Here is a 17,595-nt window from a genome sequence, read left to right as displayed (position 1 = left end):
AACCCAAACGGAAGAGCCCTGGACTGGAAATGCCTGATCCTCTCATCGATGGCTAAGGCTACTCTTGGGAACATCTGATGTTCTATGTGGATTGGGACATGATAATATGTAGCTCTAGGACAACCATATAGCGGCCTGGAAATAGCTGTATGTTTTTCTTTTATTAAGAAAAGGGGGAATAAAACTCTTCACCTTATTCTTCTATTGGAAACTCCATAAAGGACCAAATTTTTTTTTTTTACCACCTCTTGAACTTCCATTTCCAGGGCTAACTGTTGCCTGGTCTGTGGGGGAACAGCTAAGAACTCTATTCTCCATCCAGATTCTACTAATTTGAGAATCCACCGGCTTGACGAGATTCTTGCCAAGACAGGAAAGAAATGGGAAAACTTTCCCCACCTGTGGAATAGTCTCATCAGGAAGCTTTTTTAATCTCCGAGGAGGGACTTTCGACCTTTATCTCTTCAAGGTCTTCTATGACCATACCTCCTCCTTCGAAACAACTGCCTGTATAAAGATATGGACCAATTGGGGAATTTGCCTAAAATGTCATCCAGAATGAACGCAAATAAATACACTCCTTCGCATGGAACGGAACATAGTTTGGATCTTGATTGTATATCACCAGTTTATTTAACATATAAGCCACATGGCTCTTCGAGCTGCATAAAGGCCCCTTCACATTAAGCGATGCTACAGCGATACCGACAACGATCCGGATCGCTGCAGCATCGCTGTTTGGTCGCTGGAGAGCTGTCACACAGACCGCTCTCCAGCGACCAACGATGCCGGTAACCAGGGTAAACATCGGGTAACTAAGCGCAGGGCCGCGCTTAGTAACCCGATGTTTACCCTGGTTACCATCCTAAAAGTACTCCTGTACTGTCTGTGTGAGCACAGCGGCCGGAAAGCAGAGCGGTGACGTCACCGCTCTGCTTTCTGGCTGACCGACGGTCACAGCCAGTGCAGGAGGAGAGCAGAGCACAGCGCCGGGGACAGACAGCGGTAGGTATGTACTGTTTGTTTTTTTACTTTTAGGATTGTAACCAGGGTAAACATCGGTTTACTAAGCGCGGCCCTGCGCTTAGTTACCCGATGTTTACCCTGGTTACCAGTGAAGACATCGCTGGATCGGTGTCACACACGCCGATCCAGCGATGTCCGCGGGAGATCCAGCGACGAAATAAAGTTCTGGACTTTGTTCAGCGACCAACGATCTCCCAGCAGGGGCCTGATCGTTGGTCGCTGTCACACATAACGATTTCATTAACGATATCGTTGCTACGCCACAAAATGCAACGATATCGTTAACAATATCGTTATGTGTGAAGGTACCTTTAGAGAGAACTGCCAATGTTGATGCCAATCTCCCAGAATCTGCTGATGCATCTGCCAAAAATGCTGCTGCTCCCTGCATTAACGGGATGTTTGCCAAAATGTCTTCCAATGCAGCTTTGTTACTTAGCTGACTTCACAATTGATAAAAAAAATTGTAAGGTTGCATCATAATATACAAAGGTGTCCTTTGTAAATTGGGTCCCTGTCCTGATATGTCACCTCTCCTGTGCAAAAAATCCAACAATTTATGGGGCAGGAATGGACGAGCTAATCTGCTTAATATCACCTGTGGCTAATGGGAGTGCAGCTGTCCAAGTACAAAGGACAACTTGACGTGGCAATTGGGCTCACATATATTGGCCAATCTATGCGCGAAGTACCTTCCTTTTTTCATAGCAATTTTGCAGATAAATATTTCATGTGTACATTATATAGCGCTTTTTCTTATGGCAGCAATGCACTTTCAATGTTATAGAGTAATCCTTCTTTGTATATTATGGTGCAACCTTACTATTTGTTGCTTATATGCTTTTTTTGGTTGGCGCTTATTCACACTAGTTTAGATGTGCTCGTCCTTTTTTTTACAATTGATCAAGCCAGATCATCATGGACCTAGCTGTAGATGTTGCAGATATAGCCTCTGGGTACTCCAGTTTCTCCCCAAACCCAAAGACTGATAAGGAATTTAGATTGTGAGTCCCAATGAAGACAGTGCTGATAATGTCTGTAAAATGCTGCAAAATTAATGGCACTACACAGCTCTGGAAAAAATTAAGAGACCACTGCAAAATTTTCAGTTTGTCTGATTTTTCTCTTTATAGGTATATTTTTTGAGTAAAATGTAAATTGTTCTTTTATTCTGTAAACTTCTGACAACATGTCTCTGAATTTTCAAGCAATAAATTAATTTTTTCTAACAAAGAAAAATGGTGAAAATTAAAAAAAAACCCAGTGTTTGCAGACCTCAAATAATGCAAAGAAAACAAGTTCATAATCATTTAGAAACAACAATACTAATGTTTTAACTCAGGAAGAGTTCAGAAATCAATATTTTGTGGAATAACCATGATTTTTAATCACAGCTTTCATGCTTCTTGACTAGTTTTCAACCAGTCTTTCACACTGCTTCTGGCACAAAAATGTAAGCAGTTCCTCTTTGTTTGATGGCTTGTGACTATCCATCTTCCTCTTGATTACATTCCATAGGTTTTCAATGGCGTTCAGGTCTGGAGATTGGGCTGCCCATGACAGGGTTTTGATGTGGTGATCTCTTAATTTTTTTCCAAAGCTGTATAAGTAAGTAAAATAAACAAATAAATAAATATATCCGGTTTTACTGCTCATGTCGAGGATTGCCAGGCATTATTTAGACATCTGCCTTCTTACCTAATGGATAGAAAAATATTGAGAATTGAGAGTCCTCAGTGGTTGATACCTTTTAATGGCTGAAAGGTACCAACCACTGACGAGTCTCAATTCTAAATATTTTTCTATCTACTGGCTAACACGGTACCAAGGTATATATCTTTCCTGTATCAAAATGGAGGATACCAGAATGTACCACATCTTTATGGAACTAAAGACACTTCTGAAGAAACATGCACAAATGGACAGTGACATTTTTTTCCTATCTACATGCAAAGAGGAGAATCTAATTCCCAAAAGACTCTGGATTACAAACCCAATTCTTCATACCTATAATACCCATTATGCACAAAACCTGTGTCACAGGACTTCTGAGAGATTAAGGAATCATCTTCTGCATGTCTGGTACAGCATAAAAAGTAAAGTCCAAGGTCAATTTGAAACTCTGAGGAAAACACTTACAGAAGTCACAGAGCAAAAATTAGAAAAATACAACAAACTACGGACCTATCTGATTCATAACAAGGAAAAGAAACTGCACAGATTACGCCTCAATTCAGGACTCTATACAAACAGATACAAAACAAAGCCAAAACCTGACAACTTGGACAACCACTCCATTCCAGACAGAAAAGCATCTAACTGTGTCATTAATCTCTTAGATTATAAACCCAACAAAGTGGAGCTGGCCGTGCTTTCCAGAGGAATCTCATTTTGTCCTACTAAGGCCCTGGATAAAACTGAACTCTGCAGTGATATGGAACATTTTTTCAGGAGACTGCGCCTGTGGGAATATTTCAATGATACAGAAGATTCAGAAAACACTCAGACTGAAGGAAAATGGATCCTAACAACCAAGAAGAGGTCAGACTGGACACCTCCACCTGGACGCAACTCTTATTTGGATAAATATATAGACTCCTTCAGACATTTGATAAAATCCACCAACAGGAGACAAGCATCCAACATCAGTGCCCAGGAGAGAAAAGCCATACAGTCTTTGAACACCAACAAAGAAATCATCATCAAACCTGCTGACAAGGGTGGTGCAATAGTCATGATGAACACATCAGACTATACGAAGGAAGCAAACAGACAACTTATGGACACACGCTACTACATAAAATTGGGAGTCTGATCCTACACAGGACTATTACAAGGAACTAAACAAGTTGGTATCTTGTCTGCCCGACGTATGCATAAGAGCTGATGACCTGATACCAGAAAGTCCAAGAACAGGGACATTCTACATGCTTCCCAAAATCCACAAATCTGGAAACCCAGGAAGACCAATTATTTCATGTGTGGGCACCATTACTGAGCAGGTATCTGGATGGGTAAAGGGTATCACTGGTAAAGGATACACCCAGCTTCATTCAGGACACAACTGACCTTTTGAATAAACTATCAGCAATAGGTCCTCTACCAAAAGGAACCATTCTGGCCTCCATGGATGTGGAATCTTTGTACTCTAATATCCCACACTAGGATGGATTAAATGCCTGCAAATTCTTCATGGAAAACATAGGGACTGATGCTGATTCTGTGGTGAAACGTATAAAATTCATCCTCACCCGCAATTGCTTTGAATTTGACAACAAGATAGATCTACAAAAGACTGGCACAGCAATAGGAAGTAAAATGGCCCCACAGTATGCAAATCTTTTTATGGCCAATCTTGAAAGCGACTTTTTATCCTCATGTCCCATCAGGCCTCTGGCTTACTACCGCTATATTGATATTTTAATTATCTCAACAGAGTCTGAGCGCCACAGCTAAAGACCTTCCATGAACAGTTTAAAGGGAACCTGTCACCCCGTTTTTTCAGATTGAGATAAAAATACTGTTAAATAGGGCCTGCGCTGTGCGTTACAATAGTGTATGTAGTGTACCCTGATTCCCCACCTATGCTGCGAAATACATTACCAAAGTCGCCGTTTTCGCCTGTCAATCAGGCTGGTCAGGTTGGGTGGGCGTGGTGACATCGCTGTTTCTTCCCCAGCTTTCCGTTGGTGGCGTAGTGGTGTGCGCATGTCCAAGTGCCGAATCCACTGCGCACAGGTGAAGAAAAAGCGCGCGATCTGTGCTATTACCCTTGTCATCGGTGGGGGCGGCCATGTTCCCGAGGCCGCGCGTGCGCAGATGGAGTGCTCTGCTGCACGGGGCTTCAGGAAAATGGCCACGGGATGCCGCGCGTGCGCAGATGGAGATCGCGGCGGCCATTTTCCTGAAGCCGAGATGCAAATTATAAATCCATTTTTCCAGATCCCCCACTACGGTGTTTTAGGCAGCCCCCAAATCTAATAAGCATCATTGTCAGAAGCTCGCTGTCTTCTCCAACAGGTGCATGCAACCAGAAAAAATGTCAAACCTGTCCATTTAGGCTGCCGTTACACTAGCAGTATTTGGTCAGTAGTTTACATCAGTATTTGTAAGCCAAAACCAGGAGTGGGTGATAAATGCAGAAGTGGTGCATATGTTTCTATTATACTTTTCCTCTAATTGTTCCACTCCTGGTTTTGGCTTACAAATACTTATGTAAAATACTGACCAAATACTGCTAGTGTGACGGCAGCCTTATAATGACCACGGACAAGATAAAGATCCCCAATTCACATCAGGACTACAAGATCCCTGGTACTTTCAGCTGCGTCACTTCTAATGTGGTGTACTTAATTATTTGTACTAAATGTCCAACTGGGGTCTGTATGTAGGGGAGACAGGGCAGAAACTGAGAACAAGGATGAACTCTCATCGCCATACAATAAGAAAAAAAAGAATGGGTCTACCTGTGGCAATACATTTTTGTCTCCCCGATCAAAGCATTATGGACATGAAATTACTTGTATTAAAAGGTAACTTTAAATCTCAGCGAGACAGAAGAGTATGGGAATATAAGCTAATGATGACCTTTGACATTCTCAGTGCAGGAATGAATGTGTCGCATGGATTCATGTCTTTTTACATCAATTAAGGAAATAGCTCCTCAGACCATGTGGGGGAACCATAATATAGAAACAAAGAACCAGACCACAATCAGAAGAGAATAAAACATTCACACTCCTTATCTTTGAACTGTTCCAATATTTATGGACATAACTGTTTATCACTCACATAATGGTAATTCTGCTTAAGGTCACCTGTCTTATCTATGGCATTTTTCTGTGCTGTGTTGTGCATAAATATGTGATTCTTCAGAATTTCTATTAGTCTATGCCTGATGAAGAGACCTAAGTAGTCTCGAAAGCTTGCAATTTGTTACCATATTTTCAGTTAGCCATTAAAAAGGTATCAACCACTGAGGACTCTCAATTCTAAATATTTTTCTTATCTAAGGAATCTTTAAGCACCTTATATCTTCAAAGGCCAAGGAAGATTGCTTATACAACTTGGCTACTGCTACATCTCTTTTGGTGCTTTATCCCATAGGACTGTTTCTTGCTCCTCAAAGGGGTACTTCCTCTTCAAAGATGAAGGTAATGAACCCTTTCTTTCAGGTCTTTTCCATTCACACTTACTAAGGGTCTGTATTTTCTCAATTACCGGATAGGTTCTTTGCTTTTTCTGTTCCAGATCGCCAAAGTCTTGCACTGATTCAGGATCTTCACCTCTTTCATGCCCATGGCAGACCTTACTTCCTTGACTAATCAGACCGTATTTTCCACATGGAAACACGGGCAACCCCCTTCACCATCATCTGAGGAAGAGGAGGAATCCGAGGACATACATTCTCCCTCTGAGTTTTCCAACTCTTTGGAATCTAATCACTATATTGTTAACTTTTTCCCCTGCTTACGTTGGTCACTTTTTCGATGGGCTAAGGACTGAGAATTTTTCACCTCTGATCCAATAGCCTCTCTGAGCTCCATAGCAAAATTAGGGGTTTCTTTGCATACTGCCTTCTCTATACATGTCTGGCAGAGCTTTTTTTACCACAAGCTTGTCAACTCTTCTTAGCATAGTGCCCACTCTTTGTTTAGCTATGCATGTCTTAGGTCTCTCCTAACAAGTAAGCAAACACGTGAATGACATGTTACAAAGGTTAACTTTCTCGACGATCACTTACCAACCAGCAGCTGATGGTACCAGATCTGGAGGCAGAATCATAATCACCTAAGTGATCTCCTCTGAAGGCTATGCTGTGGCTCTTCTGGCTAGACTTACCGACACTTCAGATGCTTTTCCCATTGTTAGTACGAACCCCACTGCTGTGTCGTCGTTGTTGCTGCTTCGGTCTCGAGTGTTGCTGGACCTGCAATTGCGTTATCTCCTCCAACCCAAACCTGGGCGTTAGCGCCAGAGTCGCCACTCTTCCGGCGGTCTTAAAACCATGTTTAAATGCTGGACTTGCCTTTACAGCACCTACCTCCCCAATGGCCGTCTCCTTCAAACACTTCCGGGTTCTGGCGTGCTCATCATCAGGGCATGTCTTTACAGCGTGCCCCGCACATGTGCAGACCCTGGAGGACTGTGCACCTGGCAGAAACACAGATATGCTACTGCCACCAGGATGCCAGCCAACGCCCCCCCCCAATTAACTTGACACTGTGTATGGGACAGGAAACTGAATGAGGCAGGGGTAGAACTAATTTTTCTAGAATAGTTTGCAAACTCCATATACTGAGCCCCTATGTGCCAGAAGTACAGTATCCTCATTTTAGAAATTACACCCCTCTGGGAATTTATCTACAGGTGTAGTATTATGTTTTCCAGAAACAAGCAGCAGTCGATGTCGCCGAGTGAAAATTGTAAATCTGAAATTGTGGTGCCAGTACCTTGTACCGGTGAGATATCAATATGCTACATATTTGAAAAACGCACTGCAGGTGAGTTTACACAGTTTTAAAAAGAAGCACAATGGGCAGATTTCTATAAATCCCATAGACTTTGCTAGAACTATAAGAAGCTGTGTTTTTGACACACCAAAAGCTCATTGTGGGAACATAGCCTAAGAGGGATAAATAGCCGAAGCACGGCTGTCAATTAAGCTGAGCTCCCAATGGCAATCTTGCAGGCACAGCTCCTGTGCCCTGCACGATTGCCATTACGTACAAGGGGCGTTCATTAAAGTTTTCCCCTGACCCACTTCTGTTTATCACAAAACGCTGAAACTGCACATGTGTAATGATATAAGTCTTGATAGGTTACGTGCCAATTTGCAACTCAGAACTGATACCGATCTTGATTTTACAGGTGCTGAAGTGGTGTGAAGTTTGATAATGGAATACAGAGGAATACAGAGCAGTCATCAAGTTCCTTTACTTGAAAGGTCGCTCACCAAAGGAGACGTTTGATGAGATGAAAGCGGTTTATGGTGATGATTCCACATCATATGATGTACTCAAGAACTAGCATCTTCCATTCAAATGTGGTCTGACTTCGGTGCAAACAGCTCCAATTCCAGGGCGACCCCACTCTGCTATTGATGAACACACCATTCAGCAAGTGGAGGTCGCCATTTTGGAAAATCACAGCATAACCATTTGCCACCTAGCCTGTCAAGATTAGTGTGGGGTCCATGGAAAAAATCATCCAAGACCATCTTCACATGCATAAGTTATCTGCTCATGTGTTCCCCGGCTGCTCACACCTTTCCAGAAGCAGGAACAAGTCGAATGCTCTCAGGCTCTATTAAAGATGTGCCATGGAAACCAGGAGGACTTTTTCAACTGATCACACAGGATGAAAGCAGGGTCCATCACTATAATCCTGAGACTAAAGTCCAGTTGATGCAATGGAAGCATCATGTCTCACCACCTCCAAAAAAGGCACGTGCTCAACCCTTGGCAGGAAAGGTCATGCTCACTGTGTTTTGGGACCAGCACAGAGTAATATTGATGGATTTCCTAGCAAAGGGTACCATGATCACTGGGGCATACTATACTTCACTGCTGCGGAAATTGCGGGAGGCTATCAAAACCAAGAGACGTGGCATGCTCACCAAAGGTGTCCGCCTTCTGTAAGACAATGCACCAGTTCACAACTCACATGTTGCCCAAATGGAAGCATACTCATGTGGCTTTGAAATTCTACCACATCCCCCTTATTCACCCAATCTCACACTATTGGACTTCCACCAATGAAGTTATTTTTGAAGGGCAAGCATTTTCCAGATGATAAGACTGATTTTCGAAGTCACAACATGGCTTTTGGAGCAACCTGTCGACTTCTACAAGCGAGGTGTTTACAGTTGCTTAAAGAGATGGGAGAAGTGTGTGTCCCTAAGTGGCTCCTATGTAGAGAAGGACTGATAACTGTGCCAAGTTTCATTGCTCTCAGTCCACAGGAAGTGGGTGAGGGGGAATCTTTAATGAACGCCCCTTGTAACTGCACGACAGTGGTCGTGAACCCCTTCTCGACCGTGACATATATGCACAATAAAGTTCATAAAAGGATTAAAGGGACTCTGTCACCTGAATTTGGCAGGCTCTGTTAATGGTCAGATGGGCGGTGTTTTCTGTTCTTTCATGCACCCCTTCCTTTCCCGCTGGCCGCAATATTGTCTTGAATTTGATTAGGTTTCCTCCATAGTACACACGTGCGCAGTGCAATCTCGCCTTGCGCACGCGCAGTATGCTTTGCCCGACTGCGGGCAAAGCCGAAAAGCATTAGTGCACATGTGCCGGCGCACTATGTCCCGGAAGTATTTCGCTGTGTTCCGGGACATAGTGCGCCGGCACATGCGCATGTTTTGATCGTATTATCCGTTACAATTTCTTCCACGTATCCCAGTATACAAGTCAATGGGCTCCTAGGGATAGTGCAACCATACACCAACTCAATGCGGTTTATTACCACTATCCAAAAGGAGGACAGTCTAGGGCAATGCCACAACATGTGCAATATTCCCGCTTGGGATTGGGAGCACCTAGGGCACTCCGAATTAGGTCTCAAACCAGCTTTGCACAACCTATCAGTGGTTCTATAGGCCCTGTGAATTACAAATAACTGCGATAGCCTCCCAGGTTCGCTCATTGATATCTTAGGCACATATTCTAGAATCGATTCCCATCTATCATTATCAATCGGTCCAAATTCCGCTTCCCATTTCCCTCTAGCCCTGATGGGATGTTTTTCAAGAAATGAACGAAGAAGAAACCCATATATTTCCGATATCACCCCCTTCATGCAACTGCTCTTAAGGACAAAGTCTAACATGAGGTCTACTTGTACCACTATGGGTCCCCTTTTTCTTTGTGCTTGGTAAGCATGGGAAATACGGCTATATTGGTATAATTCAGTCCGTGGTAGCTGGAATTCTTCCTGCAGCTCCTCAAATGTTTTATGTCTTAACTGACTAATCAGCTGCCCCAACCGTTCAATGCCTGCCATAGACCAGGAACAAAATCCCTCCCTCTGCCTGAATTCTTGTAAATATATGTTGTCCCAGGCAATCGCCCAGTAGTTTGAGATATTTGATTGGAAAATGGCCTCTGGGTGAGAGTTTGGAAGGGGGGCAATTTTTAAAACTGGGTCCTCGGTTTCCTACTGTTCTAATTCATAGCGTATGGGAAAACGTTAAACAGATTAGGGGTGTCACAGGCCATACCAAATACTCTCCTCTATGAGATAATATAAATTTACAAGAATTTAAGCAAATGGAAGGATTTGGGCCCTGGAGAGAGGCAGGAATTAGAAGGATGGGTCAGCTAATGGGTCAAGGGGGACTTAAGTCATTCGTGGAGTTACAAACAGAATTCCAGTTATCACATTTAAATTTATATCATTATAAAAGAATTCAGCATGCGTATCAGTCGCAATGTCGGAGAAAACTTATTGAGATCCAGATTGATATCACGCTGGCTTCCATTTTGGGGAACAGCGGGACAAGGGGGGCAATTTCAGAAGTGTATAGAGATTTATTATTCACCTTTCTAGTCAAACATCCCATCAAGTCTAGAGAGAAATGGGAAGCTGAATTGGGAGAGATAAATGATGATAGATGAGAATCTATTTTAGAATATGTGCTTAAGATCTCTATGAGCGAACCTGGGAGGATGTCTCAACGATATGTGATTTATAGAGCTTACAGAACCCCCGATAGACTGTTCAAGATGGGTTTCAGGTCTGATTCCGAGTGTCCACGATGTTCGCAGGAACGGGCAGACATGTTACACATGCTGTGGCATTGCCCTAGATTGTCCGCCTTCTGGACTGTTGTATTGAATCGGATTGAATTGATATATAGGTGTGTAATTCCCAGAGACCCTTTGGTCTGTATATTAGGTTATGTGGAAGAATTAGCAGCAGTATCTATGGTCAAACTGGCGATTGCTAGATTGTTATTCATAGCAAGGAAATTGATAGCTTGGTTCTGGATCAGAGAAGAGCCTCCGACTAGACGAGACTTTCTTACGCAAGCGGATCATATAATTTTATTGGAAAAAAGTATATATACTAAGAGAAATAAACTCTACGTATTTCAAAAGATATGGCAGCCATGGATAGAATGGAATTAGATTTGTGGGGAGGATGCATAATGTTATAGATGATGTTCATACTATACAATTGTATATGGATTGGGGAAAGAATATTGGATGGGAAATGAGGAAGACACTGAGGGGGTCTCGAAGGGGGGAAAAGGGGGGGAGTTTTGTTCATAAAAATATATGATTATATGTGAACAATAGCTTGATGTCATATATGTTATAATTGTTTTCCTTAATAAAAAATTAATCTGATTAAAAATATATATATATGTTGTCCCATATAGGAGAGAATCTGTTGAATCCGTTCACCCCCCTGATAAGCTTTACATTTTCCCACACTCTATGAATTAGTGTAATAGTGCAACCCTGTGAGCCCATTTTCCTGAACTGTCCTCCCTCCAAACTGTTACTCAAAACCTCCGCCTTTAGTAAGGACTTCAAGCTATTAGGAATTTGCACCCTCCCTGGCTCCTCCCCCCACCCTTTGAAATGTTGACACTGTGCTGCTAAGAAATCTAACCATGGATTAGGGAGTGCCAAACCCCCCTCTGTTTTGGGCATGTGAAGTATCTCCTGTTTGAACCTAGGACTCTTTCCCCCCCCCCCCTATATTAGTTAACCAAACAAAGACCTAATTCTGCGTAACCTACCTTGTGTAATCCACATGGGAGAATTATGTAACACATATAGTAATTGTGGCATAACGATCATCTTTAGAAGATTCACCCTACCAACCACCGACAAATGTAATTTGTTCCACGCCGAAATTTTGGTATGTATTCTCTGCAGTAGCGGGCTTAAATTCAAATCCTCAAAGTTAGTCAAAGAGAGAGCAATCTGAATCCCCAAATATTTAAATTTTTGGACAATTTTCAGTTTTGAAGTTATCGTCCTCTCTCCATTGCCCATACCGTCCCCCTCAATCAACAACATACAAGACTTATCCCAATTTATCGTGATTCCCGAAAATCGACGGAACTCTTCAATTATATCTACCGCGTTGCACAAGGACCTCTCTGAGTCCTCCAAGAACAATAAAATGTCGTCGGCATATATGGCAATTTTATCCTTCCTCCTACCGTAAGTAAAACCTCTCACCTCCTTTGAGCTTCTTATTTTAGCAGCTAATGGCTCCACAGCCAGAGCGAAAAGCAACGGGGACAGCGGACACCCCTGTCTGGTGCCCCTAAACAGTGGAAAACTCTCTGACAGCATATTATTAACTCTGATTTTTGCTGTTGGGGCCGAGTACAACAACCTCACCCAAGAGATAAATTTTGGGCCAAACCCCAGGCGATCCAAAACCGACCACAAGTAATTCCACTTCACACAGTCAAAGGCCTTATGGGCATCTAAAGACACCACTACCCTCTTTCCGGCATTGTCAGCAGGGATTTCAATATTTAAAAATAGCCTCCTTAAGTTGATTGCCGTAGATTTATCTACTATATAAAGCTGAATGTGTGTGTGTGTGTATGTGTGTGTGTATGTCCGGGATTGGCATCTGCACCGTCGCAGCTACAGCCACAAAATTTTGCACAGTCACACGTCTGGACCCCGAGAGCGTCATAGGCTATGTTGTGAAGCGAAATTTTAACCCCGCGCGTTCCAATTCACCAAACAATTTTGCCCCTATCTACATAATGGGGAAAAAAGTGAAAGGAAAAGTGTTGGAAGCGTCGCAGCTACAGCAACAAAATTTTGCACAGTCACACGTCTGGACCCTGAGAGCATCATAGGCTATGTTGTGAGGTGAAATTTTAGCCCCGCGCTTTCCAATTCACCAAACAATTTTGCCCCTATCTACATAATGGGGAAAAAAGTGAAAGGAAAAGTGTTGGAGGCGTCGCAGCTACAGAACTCAGTCGGGGGGTTCAAGAGAGGCCTGGATGTCTTCCTGGAGCAGAACAATATTGTATCATACAATTAGGTTCTGTAGAAGGACGTAGATCTGGGGATTTATTATGATGGAATATAGGCTGAACTGGATGGACAAATGTCTTTTTTCGGCCTTACTAACTATGTTACTATGAAACAAAATTTTGCACAGTCACACGTCTGGACCCTGAGAGCATCATAGGCTATGTTGTGAGGTGAAATTTTAACTCCGCGCTTTCCAATTCACCAAACTATTTTTCCCCTATCTACATAATGGGGAAAAGTGAAAGGAAAAGTGTTGGAGGCAAATTGACAGCTGCCAGATGTGAACAAGAGGGACTTAAAGAGTGAGAGCGATGGCGCCAAAGAGTATATACCGTACAGTTGCTAAGGTGGGACCCCGACATGGGATACTCACCACACACGGGGATATGAACACACACACAAAATGCGCCACACACTACCACATGCTTGAACACATATACCACCCTCAGCACACATTTCACCACACATACACCAACCTCGCCACATAAAAGTCGAAACACAAAAGTCGCCGCTCAAAACTCACCACGCGTAAAACTCGCCACATGCAAAAAATAAGCTCACGCAAAACTCGCCACAAGTGCAAAACTCACCTCATGGAAAACTCGCCACACGCAAAACTTGCACATGCGGAAAAATTGCCACATGCACAAAAGTTGCAACACATGCAAAAGTTGCCTCACGCAAAACTTGCACATACTCAAAAGGCACCAGACATAAAACTCACCACGCGCAAAACTCACCACGCGCAAAACTCGCCATGCGCAAAACTTGCTGCACACAACTTGCTACACTAACCTGTTACATGCAACTCGACACACAAAAAGTTGCTACACGCATGTTGCCACACAAAACTCATCTCTCAAAAGTCGCTACATGCATGTCGCCACACACAACTCAACACACACAACTTGACAAACGAAACTCGCCCTAAAGCACACACAAGTCTGGTATTAGCCTTCAAAAATAAAAATCTGATTAATAAGCAGACAAACTACAAGAGCAACAAATGTACCATATAGGAAATACGGCAGCTGTCAGTCACATGACCTGTCTATTATGTGTATGTGTGAGCTAATATATACTGCCAGGGGGAGGGCTTCCTGTTGGCTGGAGATTTATCAGGCTGCCAATTTATCTTACAAATACTGAGGTAAAAATACTGAGCAAATAACGTGTTAACGAGGTCTAATACAGGAGATCACACAGGTATATACTATATACAGGGGAGATGACACACAGATATATACTATATACAGGAGAGATGACACACAGGTATATACTATATAAAGGAGGAGATGACATACAGGTACATACTATATACAGGAGGAGATGACATACAGGTATATACTATATACAGGGGAGATGACACAGCAGGTATATACTATATACAGGGGAGATGACATACAGGTGTATACTATATATAAGGGAGATGACAAACATGTATATACTGAGGTGAAAATGAGAGGTGTGAGGTGAAAATGAAAAGGTGTGAGTGCAAAATGAGAGGAGTGAGGGAAAATAGTGTAGTGATCGGAAAATGACAGATGTGAGGTCGAAATGACAAGTGTTAGGCGGGAATGAGAGGAGTGAGGGAGAAAAAGAGAGGTTTGAGGGAGAAAATGAGAGATGTGAGGGGGGAAATTAAAGATGTGATTGGGAAAATGAGAGGCGTGATGGGAAAATAAGAGAAGTGACGTGCTATAACTAACCACAGATATTTACTATGCCCAGGCAACGCCGGGCTCTTCAGCTAGTTGGTCATAAAGCCAGACTGGTCAGAATGAATCAATTTATCAATCACCTGGGACAGCCTGTTCGCCAGGGCCTTCGCCAAAATCTTTGTCAGCCGTTAGGAGTGAAATTGGTCTGTAAGTCTCCGGCTACTCAGGATCTTTGTCAGCTTTGGGGATAACCACAACAATGGCCTCTCTCATTGACTAAGGCAGCAATCCCCTCTCCAACGATTCAGTAAACACCTGGTCCAATTTGGGCATTAACTCTTCATTAAAGGGAACCTGTCACCTGAATTTGGCGGGACAGGTTTGCGGTCATATGGGCGGGGTTTTCGGGTGTTTGATTCACCCTTTCCTTACCCGCTGGCTGCATGCTGGCCGCAATTTTGGGTTGAAGTTCATGCTGTGTCCTCCGTAGTACACGCCTGCGCAAGGCAATCTTGCCTTGCGCACGCGCAGTATGCTTTGCCCAACTGTGGGCAAAGCCGAAAAGTATTAGTGCGCATGCGCCGGCGCACTATGTCCCGGAACACAGCGAAATACTTCCGGGACATAGTGCGCCGGCACATGCACACCACAGTTGGGCAAAGCATACTGCGCCCTTGCGCAGGCGTGTACTACGGAGGACACAGCATGAACTTCAACCCAATATTGCGGCCAGCATGCAGCCAGCAGGTAAGAAAAGGGTGAATCAAACACCCGAAAACCCCGCCCATATGACCGCTAACTTGTCCCGCCAAATTCAGGTGACAGGTTCCCTTTAAGAATTCTATAGACCTCTACAGGGATATCGTCCGTCCCCAGAGCCTTCCCCCCGCGATATCCGCCAGAGCCGCCTTCAACTCTTCCTCCCCAAGCGGTCTGTCCATCCACTCCCGTTCCTCTCTACCTAGTCTGGGCAAGTCAACCTCTTTCAAATATCCATCCATCTCCTCAATACTTTTTTCCCCCCTAGAGGAATATAATTTGCTGTAAAATTTCCGGAACACTTCTAAAATCTTTCCCCCCTGAGTAACCGCTGTACCGTCCTCCGCTCTTATGGAATATACATGAGAACAGTCCCGCTGCGCAGAGACCACCACCGAGAGCAAATGTCCAACCTTTTCTCCCTCCTAATAAAATGTTTCCTTTTGAAAGGCCCTCAACCTATCTGCCCTGCGCATATGCAGTTGATCGACCGCTGCCTGAGCCGCCCTCATACGAATTTGCATATCCTTAGTGTTCTGAATGCCCAAAGCCTCCTCTGCCGCCCTAAGCTCCTCCATCACCGCATTGTCCTGGATTCTAGACCTAGTTTTATGTCTCGAGATATCTCGGAACAAGATTCCTCTCAGGTACGCCTTCATAGTGTCCCACACTACAAGGGCCCCTGCACTCCCGTCATTAATCCTAAAAAACTCCACAAGTTCAGCACCTACCTGCTCCATATCTAAAAGCCGTAACCATGAGCAGTGAATTTTCCATCCCATACCCGCCAACTCGCTCCGCCCTGTCAATTGTAGCGATACCAATACTGGGCTATGGTTCGATAGTGCTCTAGGCCTATACTCCACCTCGTGTATTAAGTTATTCATTCCCTCGTTATCCAAAGCAACATCAATTCGAGACAAAGATCCGTATGTTGCTGAATAACAAGAGTAGGTATATTTATCAACGTTACGCACCCGCCACAGGTCTATCCATCCTATTTCCCTTAAATAATTCCCAAAAGGAGTAACATTCCCTTCCCCTCTTAACACCGCATGCCTTCCCTTGTCCCAATGATCGTTAGCTATGTTATTCACATCCTGGCGATAAAATCTTTATTGTAAGTAAACAACAGCACACAGCCAAATAAGTGACATCGCTGAATTCAGTATTCTATCTCTTACATCATGATATCCTCAGATTACATTGCAAAAACCTGCTGCCACATTCCCTTTAAAAAGGCAGAAAAAATAAATACATCTGTAAAGAAGACTTTAGAACTTTAGAATACTATCACGCCCGAATGGCACGGTCTTTTTTTGTGCCACCAAGTAAACACAGTAAAACCACACACATTTTACTATTCGTTTTGAATGCTTGGTGAAAGCTTTTGTTTGAACTGATTCTGTGCATCTAAAAAAAAAAAACAGAGCACAATTTGCAAAAACTAATCATCATTCAGTGCAAAGGTTATGCCAGTTGGCAAATGAATTGGCCCCAAGACCTCATTCACACTTCAGTGTTGTAAACATTTTTCATGGATAAACCACTCACACTATGGTGCCATTCACATGCCCCTGTTTTTCCGGTATCATGGATGAAAAGGGCCAATACAAGTCTATGGATCCGTGAAAAACACACACACACAGAACATGGATGACATCAGTGTGCTGTTTGTATTTAGATTGCAAAGGATAGCAGAAGCCTTGTAATTATTTCTTTCTTTATCCATCCTTGAAGAAACACGGATTGTAAAATAAGACACACGGATGACACTGGTACCATTTTTTTACGTACCTGTTTAAACACGGATGTGTGAATGAGTCCTAAAATAGATTGGAGGCCTAAAGGTACTGTCACACTAGACGATATCGCTAGCGATCCGTGACGTTGCAGCGTCCTCGCTAGCGATATCGTCCAGTGTGACAGGCAGCAGCGATCAGGCCCCTGCTGGGAGATCGCTGGTCGGGGAAGAAAGTCCAGAACTTTATTTCGTCGCTGGACTCCCCGTAGACATCGCTGAATCGGCGTGTGTGACACCGATTCAGCGATGTCTTTGCTGGTAACCAGGGTAAACATCGGGTAACTAAGCGCAGGGCCGCGCTTAGTAACCCGATGTT

This window comes from Ranitomeya imitator, chromosome 2 (assembly GCF_032444005.1).
Source record: "Ranitomeya imitator isolate aRanImi1 chromosome 2, aRanImi1.pri, whole genome shotgun sequence".
NCBI classification, from domain to species: Eukaryota; Metazoa; Chordata; class Amphibia; order Anura; family Dendrobatidae; genus Ranitomeya; species Ranitomeya imitator.
This window is presented reverse-complemented; position numbering follows the sequence as displayed.